A 9176-nucleotide genomic window follows, 5' to 3' on the forward strand; every position below is an offset into this window, starting at 1 on the left:
TAGAAATTTAATTTTGCCTCATTTCCAGGGTTTGTGAATATTGTTACTGAACCGAACCTGGGTCCGCTATCCGGCTACACAGCAAAGCCAATCTGCTGGCACTGGTTGTGGTGAAGGAAGGACCAGCGTTTCTTTGCAGGGTGCCAAGCAAGGTGGCTCGTGCTCCAAAGATCAAACTCCCGGATGGTTCTCAGGGAAGGGTTTTTAAAGGCAACATTTGGGATGGGGGATGCAGAGTGTGACTTTCTTCTGATTGGTTGGTGCTGAGGTAACAGGTGGTGTTGTGGAAATCTTGATCATCAGCCTTCTGGCCCTCTGGTACCAACCAGTCTTGGGTCTACGTGCTCCCGACCAGCGTCTACCTGGGGGTGGGAAGCTGGAGTGGGAGCCTGAGGGTGGTCTTAGTCCCTGTGAAAACTCAAAGATACGTGTCAGATTGTTAATGTTTATCGCTCGGGAGGAACTAGGACTCTGTTTTATCCTGAACTGTTATCATTACTTTTCTTACTTAACTGCTTTCCCTTTGTTTTTGCATTTCCTCACTTCCCTAATTAGTAACTGCTTATGCCTGCTCTTTGGAACTCAGGGAAGGCCTGGGAGACTAACCTCTTTTTCTATAAACAAGAAACAGGGGACACGGAGGGGCTTTTGTACCCTTTAGGGCCCTCAAGGGCCGTGCTCGGTTTCAGTAACCTTTTCTGATGTCCTGGTGCCCATTCCTCTCCTGCCCTTGGTGCTGGCAGGGATGGGTCCGTCAACAATGGCCCAGTGCCAGTGGCAATGTTGTTGCTCTGGCTGGGCTGTTGGCCAGATGCAACAATACAAATTTAACTACAGATTAAACTGTGATACTGGAATATAATAAGAAATACATATTTGGGGATTCATCCCAAGCTCCTGGCCAGAGCACCTAACACCCTTGTAATTTCCTAAGTGATAAAAGAAGTAACATCATTTGTTGTAATATTTGGGTTCTGTGAGTGATAAAAGTGAAAAGAGCATTTTTTGTTGTTTATAACAGCATCTAAGTTTATATTAATGGGGTGACTTTTGGAAAGCCCCCCAAGGATGGGGGCTGGTTGCTGGGGAAACCAACCATGTGATTAGAGGGTTGGAATTTCAGCCAGAGGGGACCTATGGGGAGGGGAGAGGACTGAAGACTGATTTAATCACCAGCGCCCGGTGATTTGATCAATTGTGACTGTGTGATTGTGAAGGAAAAACTCAGCTTTGCACTTCTGGTGTAAGGAAGAACACAGTCCTTCCCTACTGAGTCTTTCTTCCCTCTGAGTCACACAAAACACTTCATTTCTGTTCACCAAATGTGTTTTGGTGAGGGTTTTTCCCCACATCAAGCAATTCTCCACAATGCCATCTAGGTGTTCTAAAATTTAACTCAATTCTGACCCTGTCTACCCGGATATAGTGTCAGATTCCACAGATTAAGGGCTCAGTCCCATAAGATTGCCCCCTACAAACACATACACACTTCAGATGTCAATCATAAATCCAGGTTATCACCTGTGCTTCTGACCAACTACTGTAGGTGGGAGGTTCCAGTGACCCCTTCCTTGGGTTTGATTAATTTGCCAGAGTGACTCACAGAACCTAGGGAAGTACAGTTGTCCCTCGGTATCTGCTGGGGACTGTTCTAGGACTCCCCACCCGACCTCCCGCAGGTACCAAAACTCTTATTAGACACTGAAGTCCCTGGTACAAAATGACCTAGTATTTGCGTATAACCTATCACATCCTCCCATATACTTTAAATCATCTCTAGATTGTTTACAGTACCTAATACAATGTCAGTGCTATATAAATGGTTGTAAATACAATGTACACATTATATAAATAGTTGCCAGTGCAGGGCAAATTCAAGTTTTGCTTTTTTTTTTTTCTGTTTTCTTTCTTGCTTGCTTTTTTTTTTTTTTTTTAATTTTTAGTAGACTTTATTCTTTTAGAGCAGTTTCAGGTTCACAACAGAATTGAGCAGAAAATACAGAGTTCGCACAGAGCCCTCCCCACCCACACACATATATACTCCCCTACCCTTAACATCCCTCATCAGTGTGGCATATTTGGTACAATCAATGAACCAACATGGGCACATTATTACCAACCAAAGTCCATAGTTTACATGAGGATTCACTCTTGATGTTGTACATTCTGTGGGTTTTGACAAATGCATAATGACACGTATCCACTATAGTACCATACAGAATAATTTCATTGCCCTAAAAATCCCTTGTGCTCCATCTATCATTCCTCCCTCCCTCTCCCCAAATCCGTGGAAACCACGATCTTTTTATTGTTTCTGTAGCTGTGCCTTTTCCAGAATGTCATTTGGTTGGAATCGTACAGTTTGTAGCCTTTTCAGACTGGCTTCTTTCATTTAGTAATATGTCTTTTAAGTTTCTTCTGTGTCTTTCATGGCTTGATAGATCATATAATAGATCATTTTTTTTTACTGCACATAAATTTTTTAATTTACATATATGCACTGTTCATTGTTTCTACGAACATTTAGAGCTTTGCTTTTAAAACTTACATAGTTATGAAAGGAATAAAGCCAACCACAAAACAAAAATTAACTCAAAAAGATACATACACCCTGCTGTTAACAGCAACATTATAATTGCCAAGACATGGAAGCATCCTAAGTGCACATCAGTAGTTGAATAGATAATGGAGATACAGCAGGTGTGTGTGTGTGTGTGTGTGTGTGTAATGGAATACAACTCACCCATTAAAAAAAGGTTATTTTGCCATTTTCAGCCCTTCATTCACTTTTTTTTTTTCACTTCAAAAACTAGAATTTTATAACTGGCAGAGACATTTCCATTACATCAAAAACAACAAAATACCTAGAAATAAACTTAACCAAGGAGGTTACCTATACATTAAAAACCGAAATGACACAAAGAAATGGAAACATTCCTTGTGCTCTTGGATTGGAAGAATCAACACTATCAAAATGGCCACACTACCCAAAGCAATTCACCTATCCAGTGCAACCTGCATCAAAATACTCAACGACATTTCCTCACAGAACTAGAACAAACAATTCCAAAATTTATAAGGAACCACAAAAGACCCCGAACAGCCAAAGCAATCTTTCACAGGTCTCTCTCTTTTTTTGCTCTCTCTCTCTCTCTTCTTTTTGTTCTCTTTTCTTATGGTTTGATGACTAGAGAAGGTCCTTTAACATTTGTTATAAGGCTGGTTTGGTGGTGCTGAAATCTTTTAGCTTTTGTTTATCTGTGAAGCTTTTGATTTCTCTATCAAGTATGAATGAGAGCCTTGCTGGATAGAGTATATTCTTGATTATAAGTTTCCCCTTTGCATCACTTTAAATATATCAGCTGATAACCTTATGGGAGTTCCCTTGTATGTTATTTGTTGCTTTTCTCTTGCTAATTTTAATATTTTCTCCTTATCCTTAATTGTTGTCAGTTTGATGACTATGTATGTGCCTTGGTGTGTTCCTCTTTGGGTTGATTCTGCGTGGTACTCTCTGCACTTCCAGGACTTGGGTGACTATTTCCTTTCCCACGTTGGGGAAGTTTTCAGTTATTATCTCTCCCAAAATTTTCTCAGGTCCTTTCTCTCTCTCTCCTCTTTCTCGGACCCTATAATGCGAATATTAGAGTGCTTCATGTTGTCCCAGAGTTCTCTTAAACTATCCTCATTCCTTTTTATTCTTTTCTTTTTATGTTCTGAAGTAGTAATTTCCGCTAATCTGTCGTCTAGCTCACTGATCCATTCTTCTGCCTCATTTAGGCTATTCTTGGTTCCTTCTAGTGTATTGCTCATTTCAGTGATTTTATTCTTCAACTCTGTTGGGTATGTATATTTTCCAACTCTGCTAAAAACTTCACTCTGTGCATCTATACTCCTCTTGAGTTCTCTGAACATCTTAGCCATCATTACTTTAAACTCTTTCTCAGATAAATTATGTCCTCATCGCTTATTTCTTCTGGGATTTTATCTTGTGCCTTGGCCTGGGATATATTCCTTTGCCGCCTCGTATTGTCTGTCTTTCTATGTGTTTGTGGATTCCTTCCACAGGCTTTGGGATTATTTTCTTATTTCTAGTATCTGCTCCTGGTGGATGAGGCTGGACTAGAGGCTTATGCAGGTTTCCTGGCAGGAGGAGCCGGTGCCTGCCCACTGCTGGGTGAGGCTTGGTCCTGGACCTCTGGTGGGCAAGGCCGTGTCTAGAGGCCTTTGTGGCTCAGGAAGTCTTCTGACGGGTGGGGCTGTGTCCCCACCCTGTATGTTGTTTGGCCTGAGGCCTCCCTACAGGCTGTTGGGTGGGGCTGGGTCTTGTTGCTAATGATCCAATCAAAATGTCAGCCTCCAGGCAGACTCCCGCAATGTCTGCCACCAGCTTCTGTGTCCCCTAAGTGAGCCGCAGCCATCCGCCACGTCCCCAGGAGACCCTCCAAATCCAGCAGGCAGGTCTGGCCCAGGTTCCTATGAAATCGCTGCCTCTGCCCTTGGCCCTGGTGCGCGTGAGTTTCCGTTTACGCTTCTCAAGTGAATGGAGGCTCCATTTCCCCCAGTCCTGTGAGGCTCCCAGAGCCAATCTCCCCTGGCCTTCAAAACCCAATGTTCTGGGGTCTCTTTCTCTTCCCAATGCCAGGACTGAGCTGGGGAGCCTGACGTGGGGCTCGGAGCTCTCACCCCTGTGGCTGTGGGAGGGCCGCTGCAACTTAACAAATCTTCAGCTTCTGGGTTGCCCACCCCGGGGGGTGCAGGCCCCAACTATATCGCGAGCACACCCCTCCTGCCGTCCTGCTGTGGTTCCCTCTTTATGTTTCCAGTTGCAGAAGGTCTTTTCTGCTATGTTCCAGTCTTTTTTCAACGGTTGTTTAGCATTCAGTTGTGGTTTCATTGTAGTCGTGAGGAGAGGCAAGCTCGTGGTCCTACCACTCCACCATCTTGACCGGAACTCTCAAGTTTTGCTTTTTTGAACTTTATGGAATTTTTTTCCAAGTATTTTCAATCTGCGGTTGAATTCTTGGATGTGGAACTGGAGGATAGGGAGGGCCAACTCTATGTAGGTCTACCTGTTTATCAAAGGATATGATAAACACATAAAGGATGAGCGGCCAGACGGGGAGATGCACAGGATGCCGTCTGGGAGGGTCCCAAGCACAGAAGTGTCTGCCCTCGTGGTGTTGGGCTGCGTCACCCTCCCAGTGTGGATGTGTTTACCCACCTGGAAGCTCTCCGAACCCCCTACTGTTGAGATTTTATGGAGGCTTCCTCACGTAGGCATCACCAATTATTAGCTCCATTTCTAACCCCTCTCCCTTCTCTGCAGGGAGGAGGGTAGGACTGAAAATTCCTGGTAATGGCTTGGCCTTCCTGGTGACCAGTCCCCATCCAGGTGCCATCAGGAGCCCACCCAGAGTTACCTCAGTAGAACAAAAGATGCCCCCTGGCGCTCTTACCACTTCGGAATTTAGGAGAGTTTCAGGAACTCGGTATCACAAACTGGAGCAGAGACCAATATATATTTATTTTCTGTTACCTCACAGTAATAGTGCCTCCACAAAAACCCTAAACAGTGAGGGCTCAGAGATGTCTCAGGTAGGTGAACACACGGAGATGCTTGCTGGGCAGGTAATGTGCCCAGGGAGGGCAGGGCAGGTCTGAGCCCTGCCCCTGTGCCTCACCCCACGAATCTCCCACACAGCTCTTCCAGAGTTGTGTCCTTTATAATAAGCTGGTAAACATAAGTGAATGTTTCCCTGTGAGTCGTTCTGGCAAATCATCAAATTCTAGCATTGTAATGAATGTGGAAAATACTTGTATTCATATTTTATTCAACATCATGAAATCCATTCTGCAGAGAAATCTTTTCAGAGCAAAATATGCAGAAATATTTCAAGCAGAATACACATCTTATTCTACACCACAGAATTGAGACAAGCAAGGAGCCCTTTGAATGTAAGGAATGAGGGAGTGTTTTCAGCCAAAGCTCGTCTCTCAAGCATCATTAGAACTTCATCCTATTCCAAAGCAAGTGTCAGAACTGTGGGGCTGCCTCAGTCCCAGATGGTCCCCTCCACTGACTCAGAGATCTCATATGGAGAGGGGCCACCTGTGGACCGAATGCCTGGTGTCTGGTAGAAGATCACCTCTTCCCATCACAGTATCCAAACTTCTGAATATCATGAATGTAGGGTGTCTTTCCACGATGACAAAATCTTTTTTGAACATTAGAGGATTTATAGTGAAGAAAGCCCTATGAATGCATTATGTGTGAGAAAATCTCCACTTAGAGCATGGAGTTTATTCTTTATGTCCTCACACTAGAGAGAGACCCTATAAATGTAGTAACTGTGAAGAGCTTTAAATCATAGCTCATCCCTCACTGCCATCTGAGGAGTCCTGTTATGGGGGGGAAACCCTCTAGATGTCCTGAATGTAACACAGTTGTCAGACAGAGTAGATATCTTTTTTTATTTTTTTATTTTTATTTTATTATATTTAAATTTTATTTGTTTGTTTGTTTATTGTAGGGAGAGGTAATTAGGTTTACTTATGTTTTTTTCTTGATGGAGGTACTGGGGATTGAGCACAGGACCTTGTGCATGCTAAGCATGCACTCTACCCCTGAGCTATACCCTTCCCCCTTAGATATCTTATTAAAGATCAGATCTGAAAATCTCTCTAAGAAAAGATCTTACCACTGTAGAAACTGTGAGGACATCTTCTCACCAGAGTACACACCTTCCTAAATAATAGGAAATTCACAGTAAATGAAAATCTTATGATTCTTAATTAATTAATGTACAAACACTGATGTGATCATTCGGCCCACTTTTTGTAATTGAAGTGTAGTCCGTTACACTGTGTCCATTTCTGGAATACAGTATAATGTCCCAGTCGTGTGTGTGTATGTATATGTATGTGTGTATGTACATACACACATACATATACATACACATGTTATATATACGTTTTCATATTCTCATTCAGCCCCCTTTGACCTCAAAAGATTTTTCCTGGGGAGAAATCTCATGAAATCTCTCATACAAAAGCGTTCAGCCAAAGTTCACACCTCACTGCCTATCTAAAAATTAAGTTACAGATGCCTTCATTGCTTAGGTATCATATAATATATGATGGAAGGATATTTTTAAATGGTATTGAATGTGAGAAATCCTCTAAGATTTCCCTCCCCTGTAGTCTGCTCCCAGATCCTGGTGAAGTTGAATAAGTGGGAGGAAAAGGGGACTGTTCTTTAGTGTTTGTTCACAGAAATCCAAACTTTCTCTTCAAACAAATGCATTTGCTAAAACTAAAATTATAATACTTAGTTTAACAAATTTAAAATAACCACTTAGTTCAAAAAAGTAAATACACACACATTAACATATAACCATATTTCTAATAATATATTATCTTCCCAATCTAATTACTAAACCTATTTATTTCAATGAATAAATAAATAGCCTTTAATCTCATGGTAAGTTTTAAAGTTTTGTTTGGCCCTAAAATATAGTAGTTTCAAAGGGAAGAGTATAGCTCAGTGGTAGAGTGTGTGCTTAGCATGCACAAGGTCCTGGGTTCAATCCCCAGTCCCTCCATTAAAATAAACAAACAAATAAATAAATAACCCTCCCCACATAAAGAAAAAAGGCTCCCCTTCCTCCCCCAGCACGTCATATGACGCGGTGCCCCACTGATGTCCCTGTCTGTGTCCTCATCCCCCGAACCCGCCATTCTCTCAGGTTCAGTTCCTCCTAAATGTGGAGGTGGATTACAGTCCTCTGCTCTCCCAGCCTGCAACCTAGGGCCTCCGTGGCCAGACCCCTGCCCCTCTTTCCAGCCTCCCCTCCACCCCTTGCTCCCATAAAACTCTGTGGGACTATTTGCAGGTGCCCCAAGTGCCAAGCTATAGCACATCACCTCCTCTTTGCAGAATGCCTCCCCTCTGTCAGCCTCGAAAATGCCACCACCTTTGATAACCAGTTTATTGGGATACCTCTTCAGGGCCCTATTCTTCTTCTTGTGACTCACTATACCTCATCCTGTGTTTATCGCCATCACAAGCCCTGTGACACCTTACTTCATGTATTTGACCACAAGTCTGTCTGCCCTGCCAGGCCATAAATTTCACAACATTCAGCAGGCTTTCAGTATGAGTTCCATGAGTGAATATTACACACGTGAACTGCCTGAAAGGGGCGCTTTGTTGCTCTGTACACGGCTGTATCCTCAGAGCCTGTTTGGTAGCAGATGGTCAACAAATATTTGTTGACTCTGTGAGTGAATACACATAAAAATACACACACCAAATGTGCGTCATATGCACATATTCTAGAGACCAGCTTTCCGGAAGTCTATGAATCCCTGGAATTTTCCTTCAAAGCCCAAGGAGACATCACCACTCCTCCTGCCCTTCAGTGGCCAGATACCAACCAGGCAACTGTCAGCTTCCCCCCAGCCCTCTGATGACTCACGAGATGACTTTCTTGGGGAGGAGTGGGAGGAGGCAATGGTTAACAGAAATAACCACAGGCACTTAAGGCATCCTCCAGCCTCTGTCTGGAGTGAACAACAGGGGAGAATCCAGGGTTTCTCCCAGGCAGGGCAAGGCGGGTGTCCATCCTCCCAGCACGAGAGGGATTCAGACATGCATGTGGTCAGAGAGTCAGCCAGACTTATGTTCAGTGAAGTAAAATAGCTGCCTCTCCTCAGGCGCCGCTGCCAGTGTTACAGGTGAACATTCTTTGTAAATTGTGAAGGAAACACGCAGGCTGGAGTGATTATTAAACATCATTAAGTTGATCTTTCCCTCTGTGTGTCTTGTTTACTTTTTGCAAAGGGCTTTCCCATATTTTATCTCATTTGGTGACCACATCAATCAGGAGAGAAGGGAAGTTTTACAGATGGGAAAAAAAAGACTCAGAATCAGTAACTGGCTTAGAGGATGACTCTCAAAGTGGTCCAAGGGCCAGCAGCATCAGCATCACCTGGGAACTTGTTCAACGTGCAAATCCTGGGCCCCCCTCGGATCCACTGAATCAGACGTTCTGGCATGAGGCTGAGCCAAGTTTGAGAACCACTGACTCAGATTCATGCAGGTGGCAAGTTACAGACCTCGGTAAGAACCCAAAGATGTCCTTAGGTTCATTCCTTCATGGATCTGCTTGCAT

The sequence above is a fragment of the Camelus dromedarius genome, chromosome 16 (genome assembly GCF_036321535.1).
Source record: "Camelus dromedarius isolate mCamDro1 chromosome 16, mCamDro1.pat, whole genome shotgun sequence".
NCBI lineage: Eukaryota > Metazoa > Chordata > Mammalia > Artiodactyla > Camelidae > Camelus > Camelus dromedarius.